The sequence below is a fragment of the Pelodiscus sinensis genome, unplaced genomic scaffold (genome assembly GCF_049634645.1).
Source record: "Pelodiscus sinensis isolate JC-2024 unplaced genomic scaffold, ASM4963464v1 ctg46, whole genome shotgun sequence".
NCBI classification, from domain to species: Eukaryota; Metazoa; Chordata; order Testudines; family Trionychidae; genus Pelodiscus; species Pelodiscus sinensis.
This window is the reverse complement of record NW_027466036.1, coordinates 779782-796625: the sequence shown is the minus strand read 5'-3', so window position 1 is coordinate 796625 and position 16844 is coordinate 779782. Positions and strand designations below refer to the sequence as shown.

Genomic DNA, 16844 nt, shown 5'->3' with positions numbered 1-16844 from the left:
CAGCAGCACACAAAAGAGAAGCTGTTGTCACTGGCCCTGCAAGGCAAGATGAGTTTTGCCTGCCCCCCTCAGCCTGACTCCCTACTTGGCCCCATTCCTGCCTCTCTTCCTTGGCTGACCCAGTGACTGAAAGGCGCTGTGGCTGCTGCCGAGAGGGAAGGAGCTGGGAGGCAAGGTGCTGGCAGCAAGAGATTCCAGCTGCCTCTTTGCCCTGGGTCTCAGTGGTTGTTGGGTGGGAGAGTAGAGTTTATCGGACTTTGGGCTAACCACTAGAGCAGCCAAGGGAGAGGTGGGGAAGTGACTTCTGGATACTCTGTGTGGCCCGGGGATGCGGACCAAGAGCTGTTCTCGTGTTTGTGGCTGTAAAGTGTTGTTTCTGCGTCATTTGCCTAAGATCGAGCACTTCTGCCTTCCGGAGAGCCATGTCACAGGCACAAGCCCCCAGAGACCCCTTCAGGGACACATCACAGGCAGGGCCGGGCCGAGCCATTCCGGTGCCCCGGGCTGACAGTTCAATTGCGCCCCGGGTTGGAGGAGGGCGCATGCATGTAGCTGGCGGTGGCAGGATGCACGTGCCTGGCCCAGCCCGGCTACCGCTGCTGGTGGGCAGCCTTAGGGCACCTGGGGCAGGCTGAGCTTGGCCATGCAGGGCCCCGCAGCCATGGGGGGAGGGCGCTGCTGGCCAGCGCTGCAGGGGTTCACGTGGCCCCCACCCGGGCAGCTGCCACAGGGTGGCTGCTGGGAGCTACTGCAGCCCACAATCCGGGAGCCAGGCATGCGGCGCCTGATGGCAGCTATAAAGGGCGGCTGCCCGGCTAGCCCAGGCCTTAATCCGGCCTGGTCACAGGACCAAGCAAGGGGCAGAAACACTGTCAGTGTCAGTTTCTGGGCCAGAGATAAAAACCCTCTTGGAGCTGTGATCCGAGGGGGAGTCTCTGCAGGCCCGGCAGTCCAGGAGGAGGAATGTGGACATTTGTGAACATATGAACATCAGAACGGCCGTACTGGGTCAGATCAAAGGTCCATCTAGCCCAGTGTCCTGTCTGCCGACAGTGGCCAATGCCAGGTGCCCCGGAGGGGGTGGACTGAAGACAACGATCAAGCAATTTGTCTCCTGCCATCCGTCTCCAGCCTCTGACAAACAGAGGCCAGGGGCACCATTTTATCCCCTGGCTACTAGCCTTTTATGGACCTAACCTCCATGAAATTATCTAACATGTGGCCCAATGGCTGATGGCCTTGCAGAGAAAGGCCACCTCCCCGCTCCAGCATCCTAGCCCAAGTCAGACCCAAGGTAAACGTATTGCGGGAGGGGTATGTGAGGGTCCGTGAGGGCAGGTCCCGCTCTGGGGAAGCACTGCAGCACTGTGCATACTGTGAGGAACTGGACCGAATCCCGGGGTGTGGGGAGCCCCTGTCTCCAGGGATAGTTGTGGAGTCTGGGATGGAGACACCTGGGAAGCAGCGGCTGCAGCTTCAGGATGACAACGCTGATGACCTGCAGCTCCAGGGGACGCAGGAGGACTCCCAAACGTCTTCAGGCAGCGGGGAGGGAACATCAGGTAGGTACTGGGAGGTTCCAACACCCAGGACATGTTGACACTTGCAGTCTCCTTCAGGAGAGGGATGCAAATGGAGACGTTCAAAATTGTAAATGAAACCGGGATTTAAATATCCTGCGCTCTATTTGCATCGTGTCCGGGTGCTGTTTCAAAATACTTTATTATGAAATAAAAAACACCATTTAGATGCAGTTATTTGGGGAGAAAACCCTTCTTCCGAAATAACCCTTAAACATTCCCCTCTGGTCTGGACCTAACAGCAGTGTCAGCGTTTGCTAGTCGGGGCTCTGGACAGCACCTGCACAGAGGGAGATGGCAACTGCGGGACGCTTTGGCCAACTGTCCCAGTGTCTCACAGCAGAAAAGAAAACAAAAGAGGCCAATGCAAACAGCCCCTGGCAGCGAGGGAGTCAGCACATCGGTGGGTGGGGCAGAACGCTGCGGGCAGAGCTGGGCTCTAACTCGCTGGGTGACCTTGGCCCATTCAGTGAATCTCTCCCTGTCTCCATGGCCCTGTCTGTACAGCAGGGACAGCAACACTCACAGGCCCTACAGGAGGGGGCTGGTTTAATGCTTCAACCCAGGGCCCAGCAATGAGCCCCCAAGCTTGCCCTGTTCTGGAGCCATTTTTGCTGTGTAAATTCTGTGGGGCGGGTGAGGTCAGGCCTGGGCACTGGGATTATTTACCACTTTCCCTGATCCTGGAGCACTGCTGACTTCACAGCTGTGATGGCCGAGTGGTTAAGGCGTTGGACTAGAAATCCAATAGGGTTTCCCTGCGCAGGTTCAAATCCTGCTCACAGCGAGGCCTGTGTTTTGGCCACGCCCTAACCAGGGCAACAAGCTGCACAACCCCTGGGCCACTCTCCCTGTCCCCAGTCAATCCCTTTCTGCGCCTTCCGAGAGAGACACGGTGCATGGTGCCTCCTTATGGGTCCCTGAGCTCTAGGGAAACGCTCAGCTCCTGCAGCCTCTGCCCCTTGCCCAGCACCCCATGGCTCAGCCCTACCCCTGGGGGTGCCCTGCTCCAGTGTGTGATAGGAGTTGAGTGAGAGGATGGAGCGTCTGGGCGTCCCCCAAAGGTCCATCCATGAAGGGCAGAAATGTTGGGGATATGATGTCTGTCACTCCTCCTGAGGTGCACAGCTCCCCCCCCCCCCCCATGTTGGGAGCAAAGGGTCTAGAGAAGTATTGGGGGGGGGGGGTCTTGTTCCCTGCTCTTGCTCTGCCTTGGGCAAAGAATTAGTAACAGAATATTTGTCCAAGTTTATGTACAGAAAAAAACTAACAAGCATGTTTCTGTGGGGTGGTGGTTATCGTGTTTGCTTAATGTGCAAAAGGCTCCTGGTTCAAAGCCAAGCAGAAAGTGGGAACAGGGGGTTCTGCTGCTATTTGTGGCTCCCCAGGTAAACACAGCCCCTGTTGCTTGGGGATAAGCCCAACTCCCAGGCTGAGTAAAGGAAGGAACAACAGGAGCCCTGCCCTAGAAAGGGAGGGGCCAGTGTGTGTGAGTGCATGGCCCAGACAGACAGCTCCAGGATGCAAGGACAGAGCTGCTGGACATCTCTAGTGGCCCTGAGGGGGGGAGACATGGGTGCTAGCAACATGCTCATGTGGTGCCATGTTCCAGCACCACCAACAGGGAGTGTTTTTTGTGGTGTCACCTGATTGCCCCCAACTGTAGCCCTTGTACCTGCCCTGTGGCAGGATAGAGCCCCAGGATGCAGCTCATCTCCCCTTTTCTCCTGCAGTGCAGGTTGTGATAACAGCTCTAAGCAAAACCATCAACCTGAAGTAATTAGCCCCTATTGGAGCATGCCAAAGCCAGGAATTAAAACAGGGACCTTTAGATCTTCAGTCTAACACTCTCCCCACTGAGCTACTTTGGCTGTGAGAAGAGTCCTGTGTGGCCTGTAATTCTCTGTCCAGGATGTTTTGCCGCATGTTGTCATGCCCTGCCCAGGAAGGCCAGACTGGCCTTTCCACAGCGCCCCTCCCCCACAGCCAGAGCCAAGGGTCCCTCTACGCCAGGCCTGGGCAATACAGGCCAGCGGGCTGGATCCAGCCCATGAAGCCACCCAACATGGCAGCAAGAAGCCTCAGGCAGATTCCCTGCTCGCCCTGCCCCCACGCACAGCTGAGAGAAGGGGCTGCTGGGCCCTTTGTGTCTCTCAGCTGTAGAGGAAAAGGCTTCACGCCTGGTCCCTGCTCCCAGCTTGTGTGTGGCCAATGGGAGCTGCCTGCTTGAAGCCCTGGCCAGTCCCCACAAGCTCTTATTCACCCAGGCGTGTGACCTGTACCCCCTGTGCAGGGAAGGGGCTGCCTGAGAAATGTGCTTGGCTGCTGGGAGTGTCTCCCAGTCAGAGCCTGCCTCTGGCACCCCAACCCCTCCCTTCAGCCCACTGGCCCTCCCTGTGAGCGAAAAGGGGAAAGACTTGGCAGATTTTATGAGTGCTTTCCCTGACTGGGAATTGAACCCAGGCCTCAGCAGTGAAAGTGCTGAATCCTAACCACTAGACCATCAGGGACACATGAACATGGATCTCTCCTTAACCACCCTTGCCTTTCACAGGCCACTTTCTGTCCCCTTCAGGACATGGGTCTATTTTCCATTGGCCAGAGGGGACAAGAACAGAAACCAAACAGAACATCAGAACAGCCAGACTGGGCCATGCCAGTTGTCCAACTAGCCCAGGATCCTGTCTCACGACAGCAGCCAATTCCATTGCCCAGTGGGAATCCTCAGGACAGACACTTGTTAAGTGATCCCTCCTGTCACCCATTCTCAGCTTCTAGAATACACCAGCTAGGGACACCTGCCCTGTCCATCCTGGTTAAATGCCATTGATTGACCTTCCCTGCATTAAATTATCCAGTTCTGTTTTGGATCAACTGTCTTGGGCTGCGCAGGCCTTGAGTCATGGCAAGAGCTGGAGGGGAATGGGGAACGGCTGCAGTCTGGAATGGGAAGGGGGTGTCTGGCACCATAAAGTAGAACAGTTTCAAATCCCTTTCCAAGGAGGGCACCATGGCTTAGATGGCCTCCCCTGGCCACCCATGGAACTGCTGGTTCAGGAAAAGGCTGATTGGGGAGGGGTGTTTGGAAGAAGGAAACCACAGGTGAGAAGCACCTGATGCCCACATACCCTGACTCTCTATGGCTACAGGAGCTGCAAAGGTTGCTCCCTCAGGCTCTCTGAGCACGGACACCCCCAGGGAATCACAAGGACGTGTGGTGCTGGCTCTCCTGTCTCAGCAATTGCAGTCAGAGCCCCGCCTTGCCCGTGCCAGTCACAGCAGCCTCTGCATTCACTCCAGGCTTGCCAGTGACAGCAGCTTCTGCAGGGGCTCCAGGCTTGTGGTTTCCTTCTTCCCAATACCCCTCTCAAATCAGCCGTTTCCTGAACCAGCAGTTCCATGGGTGGCCAGGGGAGGCCTCTTCTGTGTCCCAGAAGGGCATAAGTAAATGTGAGCAAAGGTTACAACAAGGCACCACTGGGACTTGAACCCAGGATCTCCTGTTTATGAGGAAGGTGCTTTAGCCAGCTAAGCCATGGTGCCCTCCTCCAAAGCTGCTTTAAAATGGCTCTTTATGTTTCCAGACAACACTTTTGACTCCCAAAGTGCAGCCGTTCCCCACTTCCCTCCAGCCATTGAGCCCAGACGGTGTCTGACCCCTGGGCACAGAAAGCTACAGCTCAGTGGGCAGGGGCCTTTGGCTTCCTTGCCCATGGGATGCTGTTGCAGGAAGGGCTGCTCAGCAGGGACGGGGTTCACCTGTGGAGGAAGGGAAGAGTATTTGGGTGCAGACTGGCTAACCTAGTGAGGAGGCTTTAAACTAGGTTTGATGGGGGCAGGTGCCCAAAGCCCACAGGTAAGTGAACAACATGGACACCTGGGAGATGGGGCAGAAATGGGAGAGAGCAGGGGCTGTAACTGCAGAGATAAAGGAGGGACGCGGGACCACTGGGAAGCAAAATCTAATCTGTGTCTTAGATGCTGGTACAGACACACAGGACTATGGGTGATAAGGAGGAAGAAGTTGGTATCACAGGGACGTGGTGGGATAATACACTTTATTGGTATATTGGCACAGAACGGTTCAGCTTGCTCGGGAGGCATTGGCAGGGAAAAAGGGAGGAGGAGTTTCCTTCGATATGAAACATGTGAACACTTGGCCTGAGGCGGAGATGGACACAGGAGACTTGTCAGGAGTCTCTGGGTGAGGTTAAAGGGGTAAAACCCCAGGGTGATGTCATACTAGGCGTCTATTCCAGACACCTCCCCAGGCAGAAGAGGTGCGTGAGGCTTTTTAAACAATTAACAAAATCATCCAAAGTGCAGCTGGTTTCACACACACTCAGCCTCACCCACAGCTGGGAGGCAGTTTGCAGGGAGCTGAAAAGAAACAGAAGAGGGGAAACTGGAGCCTGGCAGAACCAAGTCTTGGGATTCTTCTGTGTCCAGATGTGCTAAGCAGCTGGCAGCCAAGCTCCCAAGTGCTGGTCTCTTCCCACCCTCCCCAGGCAGGTGAATTCAGCGTCACCTACAGCTGGGACGCAGTTTGCAGTGAATTGAAAAGAAACTGGCTGGTAGAACCAAGGCTCAGGATACTTCTGTGTCCAGATGTGCAAACAGCTGGCAGCCAAGTGCTGGTTTGTTCCTGCCCTCCCCAGGCAAGTGAATCCCCTCCTCTGGGTGTTACAGGCAGGACTTTGCCTGTCTGGCTTTTAGCCAGGGAACTTTTCTATGCCCGGCAAACGTGACACCCACTGCACTGCAGAAACCAGCCCCCTGCCTTTTGCAAAGAGGCCCCTAGAAGCACTTAGCCCCCTTGTTGTCTCTGCCTGTAAAACAAGGAAAAAGCAAATATCAATCACTGGAGAATGTGGGTGTTGATCCCACTGCCTCGCACATGCAAAGCAAGCACTCTACCACTTGAGCTAATTCCCCTACCTTTTATGGACAAATGATGCAATCTAGACACAGCCATTGTGTAGACACGGCCTTGGGGTGTCACTAAACTAGCCCCAAGACACATTCCTTGCTTGGACCAGTCACAGTCCTACCTGAGACGTGTGTGACTCAAAAGCCTCCTGTTCCCTGCCCAGTTCCCAACACTGGCTGCAGACCCAGCGATATTTGGTTCCTTGGCTGCTGTCCCTGCTGGCAGGGAGCTGTCCCGCATCTGCAGTTCATCCGCCTCCCGGAGGGCAGCAGCTCTGTGAGGGGGAGAAGCCGGGGCATTTCCCTGCATGTGTGAAAACCATCACTGCCGGCCCGCGCTGGGCCAGTGCGCTGGCATCCCTCCTGTCTGGAGCATCCACCAGGGAAAAACTGAAACTGTATCCTGCCAGGCGGGACTCTGACCCGCTATAGGGCTTGGGGTCCCTCCAACCCTCCCCAGCAGGTAATACCAGACCAGGAGGAGCTATGGGGCCAGGGGACCCTCCACCCCTCAGCAGGAGCCAATGGGAGCCATGGGGGCTCACACACAAACAGGTGCACACACCCTCAATATTGGTGCCCAGGGCAAAACTCACTCTGTTCCTGGAACAGTGACTAGCAGTGGGGAAGACAGCAACTGTGCAGCATCCTTGCTAACTGTTTCAGAGAGCAGAGGAGAGTAAACTCATTCCACGAGGAGTAACGGTAGTTCGAACTAGGAAGCCTAGTTCGAACAACCTAGTTCGTGCTGCGTGTAGCCACGCGGCACGGGGATCGAACGAGCGGGGATTTAAAAATGGCGGCTCCCCGCTTATGCAAATGAAGCCCGGGAAATTCAAATCCCAGGCTTCATTTGCAATTGCGGTATGCCTACATTACCCCACTAGTTCGAACTAGCGGGGTAATATAGACATACCCCCAGATACACAGGAAGGGCTGATCACACCCCTCTGAAAATCAGCTTTCCATGGGTATCTGTTGCTGGCTCCAAGTCATGGGCCTTGACATCTCGTCTCCCTCCTGAAACCAGGGAAGTGTCTCCCACCGCTGCAGCCTCCTGAGACTCTATGGCCGTGTCTGTACAGCAGCACAGCAACACTCACAGCCCCACAGGAGTGTCCCTGGCCTAGCAATGTGGCTCCCTGAGCAGCCTCTGATGTTCCCTGCATGAGCCCCAGAACCAGCCCTGAGTGAGGGGGGCAGGGGGAGCAGCTCACACATGCCAAGGGGCTGGCCAGGGGCAGGACATGAGCCTGCAAGGCAGCAGTGACATCACAAGGAACTTTTTCAGCACCTCAGCTCATTGGCTGGGAGGCAGTGACCTCACAGAGCAACCTCAGAGACCCCCATGGCCTGGCTGCCTGGAATCTCCTTTGTGAGGTTTCCCCTTGAACTCACCTCTAAGCCAGATCCCTGGTCAATTTACCCTCTGGATCTTACCCACAAACCACGCTGAGCCAATCCTTTAGCATCTAACATCTAAAGGTTTATTACTACAATAATACAATATAGGACACAGGACACATGCTTCTTTGCTCACCTGCACTAGCCTTTCGCAGGATGAGGGGAACCTTCTCCCTTGCCCAGAGGGGACAAGAACAGAAACCAAACAGAACATCAAAGCAGCCAGACTGGGCCATGCCAGTTGCCCAACTAGCCCAGGATCCTGTCTCACAACAGCAGCCAATTTCATTGTCCCGAGGGAATCCTCAGGACAGACAGTTATTAAATGATCCCTCCCGTCGCCCATTCCCAGCTTCTGGAATACACCAGCTAGGGACACCTGCCCTGTCCATCCTGGTTAAATGCCATTGATTATGGCTGCCAGGGATCCCAATGTTGAGTAGATCTGCATTAAGGGATCTTATTAATGTCAAGAACCTCAAGCAATGTAAAGCCAGAGTGTGATGGAACTGGAAAGGAAAATGTTTACACTCGAAGGAATTTTTTCCAAGGGGGCACTTGGAGTTGAGACAAGGACCAGTTGATCTGCAGTCAAAGACTCTATCACTGAGCTACACCCCCATGGAAGTTAGCATCAGCAGCCAATGTTGGGAACTGGGCAGGGAACAAGAGGCTTTTGTGTAACAAACAACCCAGGTGCTACCCTTAGGCTTGGTCTGCACACTGAGCAGACGGGTGGGAGGGGTCTGATGCTGTCACATATGCAAGGCAACTCACTCACCTGGCCCCTGGCGAGGGTGGGGGATTTGTATATTATAGGAAGGGCCCTGAGTCCTGGCTCCCAGCCACGCACCTTGGCAGAAAGACCAATGGCCCCTGCACAAAGTGCATCGTGGGAATAAGAGTTGGAAAGGGGCCGGCCTCTCAGTACCAGGGCACAGGCAGGAGAAGACAGGAGTAAATCCTGCTACCTCTGCCATGGCTTGGCCCAGGAGGGTTGGGGTCTAGCAGCTTTTCACCCCAGCTTTGTGGGAGGCCAAGTAGGAAGGGGCCTCTGGAGGCTCATAGCCCCCTGGCCTGCTGTGTTTGTGGAAAGGGGGAAGAGGACACATATCTCTCACTGGGGAACAGGGCGCATGGATCCCACTCGTTCCTGCAGAAAATGAAACAGGCTGAGCATTTTGCAGAGAACAGGCCAGAGCCCTTCCCCTGTCCCTGGAGAGATGGAAATGGGGCCGTTCCTTGTGGGGAAAGAAGTGGGTGTGTCGGGAGTGGGGTTCGAGTTCAAGCCTCTCCACAGACCAGAACCCCACATTAGGGGCAAGAAAGAGCCTTGAGTCAGGCAGTGAACACTTGGCTCTTGTTACCCTGAGATGGGATATTAGGAAACTTTTGCCACACAGCCTGGCTAGCTCAGTTGGTAGAGCATGAGACTCTTAATCTCAGGGTCATGGGTTCAAGCCCCACGCTGCGTGGTGCCCTTCCTTAACTCACATTCTCAGCCTGTGAGCAATTGGCTCTCAGTTTTCACCAGCATTTTAGAAAGAAAAAGTCTAGTCCTGGGGTCCAGCTTTAGTAGAACCAAAGAGAGAACCAACTGCAATTTCCATCTTCTGAGGGGAAGGGAAGAGGATTTTCTTCTCCTCAGTTCTAGCCACATCAGCCCAGGGGGGAGAAAAAATAACCCTCCGCCTCCTGATTGTCCCCCGTCAGCTTCTGTAGCTTCACCTCCTTCCACAGCAGCTCCAGCTTTGAGCTACAAATCTCAAGGGGCTGGTGAGGAAATTAGTCGCTTCCCTGAGAACAAGAGGTGGAGTGTTCACAAGGAGCATCCCCCTCCCCTGCAGAGCAGGGTGTTAGAAAGAGCCAGGAACAGAACAGTCAGACAAGTCCCATCCCTGGAAATATGTTTCTGTGGTGTAGTGGTTATCACGTTTGCCTAACATGCAAAAGGTCCCTAGTTCAAAGCCAGGCAGAAACACATGGTCTTCTCTTATTGCAGTGCCTAGGTAACAGCAGCTGCTGCTGACCAGCCTGTTGATGAGCCCAACGCTCATGTGACAAGGGGGGAGGGGGGGTAACGTCAGCTGATAATGCCCCTGGGTGCCAACCTGGGGAAGCCAGATGAATCAGGCCAGGCAGCTGCTTGTGCCTTGGCCTCCCCGCCCTGGGGGGCTGGTGCATTGGGCTGGCTCTGCCTGCTGCCTCCCTTGTGTGACTTGCCCAGTGTAACAGGCCAAATGTCAGAAAAGCCTCTTCCTGGCCCCCCAAAAAAAGCAGAAGAAAAAGCTGCACAAATTGGGTTTTGAAATGTGCGTAGCTTTTCCCAGAAGAGCAGTGTAGGGCAGACAGAGCCTGAGTGTTGCTCAGCACTAGTAGGAGACAGGGAGGGATAAAACGATCTAATGGTACATGAAGCCTTTCAGAACAACTCCCAGCCCCAAGCTCAAGAACCAGCCCTTCCCTCCATCCTCACTGGGGTCTGCTGGGAACTGTCTGGACTCAAGCCCACCCCAGTTTCACCCTAAGGATTGCCTGTTCTGTAAAAGCTGCGCCCCGGAAATGAGAAAGCAGCTAAAGTGACACTCGTGGGACTTGAACCCACAAACTTTGAACGTCTAGGTGGGCTCACATGAATCACTGCAGCTTAAAATAGTGATAGAAAAGTAGCCATGTTAGTCTAGGGTAGCTGAAACAAAATACAGAAAAATACCAGTTTCTTGCCATTTCAACCAGAAAGAACATTATCTCAATGACTTAATTACCTGCATCCTGCTTCAAAAGCCTTTTAAAACTGCACTTTCAAGGGAATCCTCTGAACTCTTATTCATGCTAAAATTCGACACTTTACGGCGGGGTCCTAACAAAGACTCTAGTTATCTTACCCATTACAAAGATAGCTTCCCCAATTATCACCTCTAATATCATTAGCTCACAGACATTTACCTTCCCCCCAGCATCCCCGTTCTGTTCTGAAATTTGATTTGTCCTTTTCATATGTGTTCGGTTTTTTTAATTGTATCCGTTGATATATATGGTTGTGACAATTTTCTTCCACTATTTGATCTGAGGAAGTGGGTCTGGCCCACGAAAGCTCATCATCTAATAAACCATCTTGTTAGACTTTAAAGAGCTACATAGTCCTGTATTTTGTTGCAGCTTAAAAGTCCAACATGCTTTCCATTGCACCAGAGAGCCTGATATCTCCACTCTCTGCTTTGCAGCATGGCAATTGCTGGTGGCAAAGAAAGGGTAGCCAGGTCTGTCTCTTTTGGGAGAGCAGGTAGGAAGAGGGAGGGGGCCATGGAGCCCCTGACAGTGACAAATTAGGAGTAAGAGCTGAGCTGTAGTTGGAGAATGTGGGCATCGATCCCACTGTCTCTCACATGCTAAGCAAGCGCTCTACCACTTGAGCTAATTCCACTGCTGTATTTATAGAGGCCTTCTTGGAGGCTCTTCCCTTCTCCACAGCGACGTCTGTCATCTAGGTCAGTTAGTCGTGGGAAAGGAGAAGGCTCCGAAAAGGCCTCAAGGGCAACTCTCAAGGAGACTCCCTGCAGCAAAGCCATGGGGGGGGGGGGGGGGCTCTGAGATGGCCCCTGCCCTGCAGCCTGTCCCACCTGGTCACTGTCATGGACTCTCTGTGAGGTCATCACCTCCCAACCTCCTTTAGCCAATAAGATGAGGGGCTGCAAAAGGCCCTTGTGATGTCACTGCCACACCCACCCCTGCCCTCCAGGGCTAATGTCCTGCCCCAGGCAGCCCCTTTGCATGGCTGAGCTGCTCCCAGGGGTGAAAGTGACACATTTCTTACAGGGAGTCCTGGGAGATGAAGCAGCTGGAGAGAAGCCAGGAGAGCAGAGGCCAGCCTGAGAGCTGAGAGTCAGAGGTGCCCACTGCACTTTCACACCACAGGTCCTATGGTGTAAGGGGCAGCACTCAGGACTCTGAATCCTGTAAGCTGAGTTCAAATCTCAGAGTGGGATCTACTGAGACTCAGCTGGTTGTTACAAGGTTCAGGTGCTTTGGCTTCCATGCCCTGAGGTTCAATAAAGAGAGTTTTGTTCCTCTTGCTGGGTGTCTGAGGCCACTGGAGCTCCATCTCCAGACTGAGCAGGCCAGCGGGAAGGGCCTGATGCCATCACAGCTGCAGGGCAGGTCACCCACCTGACCCCTGAGCTCAGCCTGTGCTGGAGGCAGCCAGACAGTGTGAGCAGGTCAGAGGCGGGATTGGGGGAAGGGCCCTGAGTCCTGGCTGCCAGCCACGCACCTAGGCAGAAAGACCAATGGCCCCTGCACAAAGTGCATTGTGGGAATAAGAGTTGGGGCAGCAGGAAAGGGGTCGGCCCCTCAGTACCAGGGAACGGGCAGGAGAAGATGGGAGTGAATCCTGCTACCTCTGCCATGGCCTGGCCCAGGAGGGCTGGGATCTAGCAGCTTTTCACCCCGGCTTTGTGGGAGGCCAAGTAGGAAGGGGCCTCTGGAGGCTCATAGCCCCCTGGCCTGCTGTGTCTGTGGAAAGGGGGAAGAGGACACATACCTCTCACTGGGAAACAGGGCGCATGGATCCCACTCGTTCCTGCAGAAAATGAAACAGGCTGAGCATTTTGCAGAGAACAGGCCAGAGCCCTTCTCCTGTCCCTGGAGAGATGGAAATGGGTCCGTTCCTTGTGGGGAAAGAAGTGGGTGTGTCGGGAGTGGGGTTCGAGTTCAAACCTCCTCACAGAGCAGAACCCCACATTAGGGGCAAGAAAGAGCCTTGAGTCAGGCAGTGGAGAACACTTGGATCCTGTTATGCTGTGATGGGATATTAGGAAACCTTTTACACACAGCTTGGATAGCTCAGTTGGAAGAGCATGAGACTCTTAATTTTTAGGTTGTGGGTTCAAGCCCCATGCGGGGCGGTGCCCTTCTTTAACTCACTTTCTCAACCTGCCAATCTCAACCTGCAAGCAATTGGCTTTCCGTTTTCACCAGGGTTTTAGAAAGAAAAAGTCTAGTCCTGGGGTCCAGCTTTAGTAGAACCAGAGAGAGAACCAACTGCAATTTCCATCTTCTGAGGAGAATTACGGGTCAAATGTGTCAGCTAAAGTAGCTCACTTGGGAGAGTGTTAAACTGAAGCCCTGAAGGTCCCTGGTTCAATCCCAGCCTTTGCCAGGTGTTAATAGGTAATCCTTTCTAAGGTTCCCCATTATTTAATGATCATTTCACCCTTTTTGGCCACAGCTGGGCCTGACAAACCATGTTTGTGTGACTGGCCCCTGTTCCTCCCAGCCCTTCCTGAGAGTTGCTGCTTCCTTGGCTAATGCCCACCCAGCGCTGGCACAAGGGCTGTGGCTCAGGGTGAGGTGCTGGTGTGGGCACATTTGACTAGTCTCGTGTGAGCTCCTTGGAGCCAGCCAGCTGAGCAGGAGGAGAAACCCAGCAACCAGCTCAAGCAGGGTGGGAGGACAGAGACCCTCTCTCACCTGGACACTGCAGGCAGCAAGAATTGGAGTCATCAGTGGAGTGGTGACAATGGGGGCAAGACACAGACATCTTCTCCTCCCCCTGAGGAAGGGGGCTGGGCCCGGGATCCAAGTCCCTTTCAGCCCCCAGGAGAAGGGAGCTGAGAGAGAGGGGAGGGAAGGAGGTGGCCAGAGCCTCCTCCCAGCAGGCTGGGTCTGTGGGAGCAGGGGTGAGGGAGCCTGGACCTGCTTTCCTGCCCCCTTCTCACACTGGTCTCAGAGCGTCAGCAGCCGCCCGCTATCTGGTGGGTGGGGCCTTCGCTCAGCGTTTGGCAGCCAGAGGGCTCTGCATCCATACGTAGGCCTGGCCTGCCCCCCTCTTGCCCTGCCTCGGTTGCTCTGTGGCTTCTGAGCCTTCCCTTGGAGCTGTCAGCACCAGCCCCCCCCCCCCCCCCCCGCCCGTGCTCAAGGTGCCCACAGGAGGAAAGGGGATCTGGGCTCCAGTCTGAGGCTCTTCCTGCCTCCTGCTTTCCCCTGGTTCCTGCCTGGCCCTGGGCCTCTTTCCTGCCAGCCCCACGGGGGGCAGGGGAAAAGCAGGGGGGTGGGTACAAGGGCCACATTTGTGGGCATCAGGTGGCACCAAAAGAAACGCTCCCTGTCGGCCTGGCTAGAACATGGCGCCACATGAGCAATTTGTTGGCACCAGCGTGCCCCCCTGGCCAGTCTGAGCGGGGAGCCAGGGACGGTCCCTGCAAACCTGGGGCCATTGGCCAAGGCTGCTGCTCTTGTGTCTGTGCTGGGACCCCCTGGGCCTCAGGAGCGCTAGAGATGTGGGGCAGCTCTGTCCTCCCAGCCTGGGGCTGCCTGTCTGGGCAACGCCCTCACACACGCTGGGCCCTCCCCTCCTGGGACAGGGCTCCTGCCGTTCCTTGGCTACTCAGCCTGGGAGTTGGGCTTATCCCAAGCACAGGCCAAGCAGCAGGAGCTTAGCTGGGCATTAAGGGAAGCTTCAATAAGAGCGTAACTGCCTGGCTTTGAACCAGAGGCCTTCTGCGTATTAACTAAACACGCTAACCACTACCCCACAGAAACATGCTTAAACCACTTTTTTTCTGTACATAAACTTGGACAATAATTCTGTTACTAATTCTTTGGCCAAGGCCTGGGGGCAGAGGCAGAGCAAGAGCAAGGAACAAGACACCCCTCCCCCCCCACACACACGATACTTCGCTAGACCTTTGCTCCCAACACAGGGTGGGGGGGGGGAGGCTGTGCGCCTGGGGAGGGGTGACCCACATCATATCCCCAACATTTCTGCCCTTAATAGATGGACCTTTGGGGGCAGGCCCAGACGCTCCATCCTCTCACTCAACTCCTATCACACACTGGAGCAGGGCAGCCCCCAGAGGTAGGGCTGAGCCATGGGGTGCTGGGCAAGGGGCAGAGGCTGCAGGAGCCGAGAGTTTGCCTGAGAGCTCAGGGACCCATAACGAGGCACCATGTCCCTTATCTCTCTTGGAAGGCACAGAAAGGGATTGACTGTGGATGGGGAAAGTGGCTCAGGGGTTGTGCAGCTTGTTGCCCAGGTTAAGGGTGTGGCCAAAACACAGGCCTCGCAGTGAGCAGGATTTGAACCTGCGCAGGGAAACCCTATTGGATTTCTAGTCCAACACCTTAACCACTCGGCCATCACAGCCACAAGTGCAGTAGTGCCCTGGGGCCAGGGAAACTGGTAAATAAGCCCAGTGCCCAGGCCTGACTTCACCTGCCTCTCAGAATTGACACAGCAAACCTGGCTCCCAGAGCACAAGGGGGCTAATCTTACAGCACGTCTGGGCCCTGGGTGTTTCTCTGCCTCCTGCTTTCCCCTGGATCTAGCCTGGCTCTGGGTGTCTTTCCTGCCAGCCCCACGGGGGCCAGGGGAAAAGCAGGGGGGCGGGTGCAACGGCCACGTTCATGGGCATCAGGTGGCACCACAAGAAACGCTCCCTGTCGGCCTGGCTGGAACATGGCGCCACTTGAGCATGTTGTTAGCACCAGCGTGCTCCCCTGGCCAGTCTGAGCGGGGAGCCAGGGACGGTCCCTGCAAACCTGGGGCCATTGGCCAAGGCTGCTGCTCTTGTGTCTGTGCTGGGACCCCCTGGGCCTCAGGAGCGCTAGAGATGTGGGGCAGCTCTGTCCTCCCAGCCTGGGGCTGCCTGTCTGGGCAACGCCCTCACACACACTGGCCCCTCCTTCCCCTCCTGGGACAGGGCTCCTGCTGTTCCTTGGCCAGTCAGCCTGGCCTGATGCGCATTCCCTTGAGCACCACGGGGGCAAGAGGCAGAGCCTGGCACCTGCTGGGACCAAACAAGAGGGCATCAGGGGCAGCAGCAAGAAACATGAAACCTCAGCACCCTGCAAGCCCAGGGTCCCAGCACATCCCAGCCACCCACTGAGCAGCAGACACCCAGCGTGAGGTAAGAAATGGTCTCATGAACCTAAGGGGAAGGAAGACAAAGCAGTGGAAGTGGAAGGGTTCTGCAGCCAAACAGTGGCAGGTCCCAATGAGATCTGAGCTCAGCTTGCAGGACTCCCCAGGCCTAAGGGCTGTTCCTTACACCATGGGACCTACACCAACCACCACTCCCTCAGCTGGAGCACCAGCTCATGCCCACTGGGACCAGCTTTGCTTGTTTTCTTTCCACCCAGAGCCCCCTTTTTCTCCTGGGCTGCAAGGAGCATCCCTGGGACACTGTGAGACAGACACAGGACTCTGCCTCCCCACAGCCAGCCCCACCCCACAGGATTTGGCAGAACAAGGGGCAGGACTCTTCTCTACCATTGACTCCCAGAGCTTCTGGTCTGCCTCCCTCAGCTTGGCTTCCATTCCTGCCTTGCTTCCTCCTTGGGCCAGCAGGAAGAGCTGACCCCATACCTAGCCTCCCAGGCACAGGTTGGGCAGCAGGAGCTGTGCTTTCCTGGTCACCAAGGGGAGCTGCGCTGAAAGCAGACACTCTGTTTCTGCCTGGCTGTGAACCAAGGACCTTTTGCATGTTAGACAAACATCGTACCCACTACACCACAGAAAGCCACAAAAGTGCTTAAACTTGGCTAACTATTCTGTTACTAACTCTTTTTCCAGCACCATGATGGGGAGGGGAAAACACCTTTTCATGAAAAATTGCTGTGAGCTCTGAGTCTGGCAATTAATCCGTATAATTAGTATAAACAATTAGTAACACACATACTAAATGGAAACAAATCTGCCTACAACAAGTCACAGCTGGAGAGCTCTCTAAAAACATCCACTCCATGTAGAGCCACAAATGGGATGTCAGAAATTATTTTAAAAGGCCTTGACAATAAGACAGTGACTATCATATTACATCTCTGTAAATCCATGCTGTGCCCACAGCTTGAGCACTGACTGGAAATGTGGTTGCCTTACCCCCCCCCCCCCCCCAAAAACCCATACCTTGGCATTGGAAACTTCAGACAAGC

General features: G+C 55.0%; 1 protein-coding gene and 6 non-coding genes across 9 annotated transcripts in view; 3 read left to right on the top strand and 4 right to left on the bottom strand.

Moving 5' to 3' along the window:
* LOC142826092 (general transcription factor II-I repeat domain-containing protein 2A-like) overlaps positions 1-16844 on the bottom strand; it is a 293839-nt gene that overhangs the window by 213243 nt on the left and 63752 nt on the right. The window lies entirely within an intron of this gene.
* On the top strand, positions 2286-2367 carry TRNAS-AGA (transfer RNA serine (anticodon AGA)). Its single transcript has one exon. It is a non-coding gene; the product is annotated as a tRNA-Ser (tRNA).
* On the bottom strand, positions 3379-3451 carry TRNAF-GAA (transfer RNA phenylalanine (anticodon GAA)). The gene has a single exon. It is a non-coding gene; the product is annotated as a tRNA-Phe (tRNA).
* Positions 4019-4090, bottom strand: TRNAE-UUC (transfer RNA glutamic acid (anticodon UUC)). The gene has a single exon. It is a non-coding gene; the product is annotated as a tRNA-Glu (tRNA).
* TRNAK-CUU (transfer RNA lysine (anticodon CUU)) lies at positions 9316-9388 on the top strand. Its single transcript has one exon. It is a non-coding gene; the product is annotated as a tRNA-Lys (tRNA).
* TRNAV-AAC (transfer RNA valine (anticodon AAC)) lies at positions 9822-9894 on the top strand. Its single transcript has one exon. It is a non-coding gene; the product is annotated as a tRNA-Val (tRNA).
* Positions 14976-15057, bottom strand: TRNAS-AGA (transfer RNA serine (anticodon AGA)). The gene has a single exon. It is a non-coding gene; the product is annotated as a tRNA-Ser (tRNA).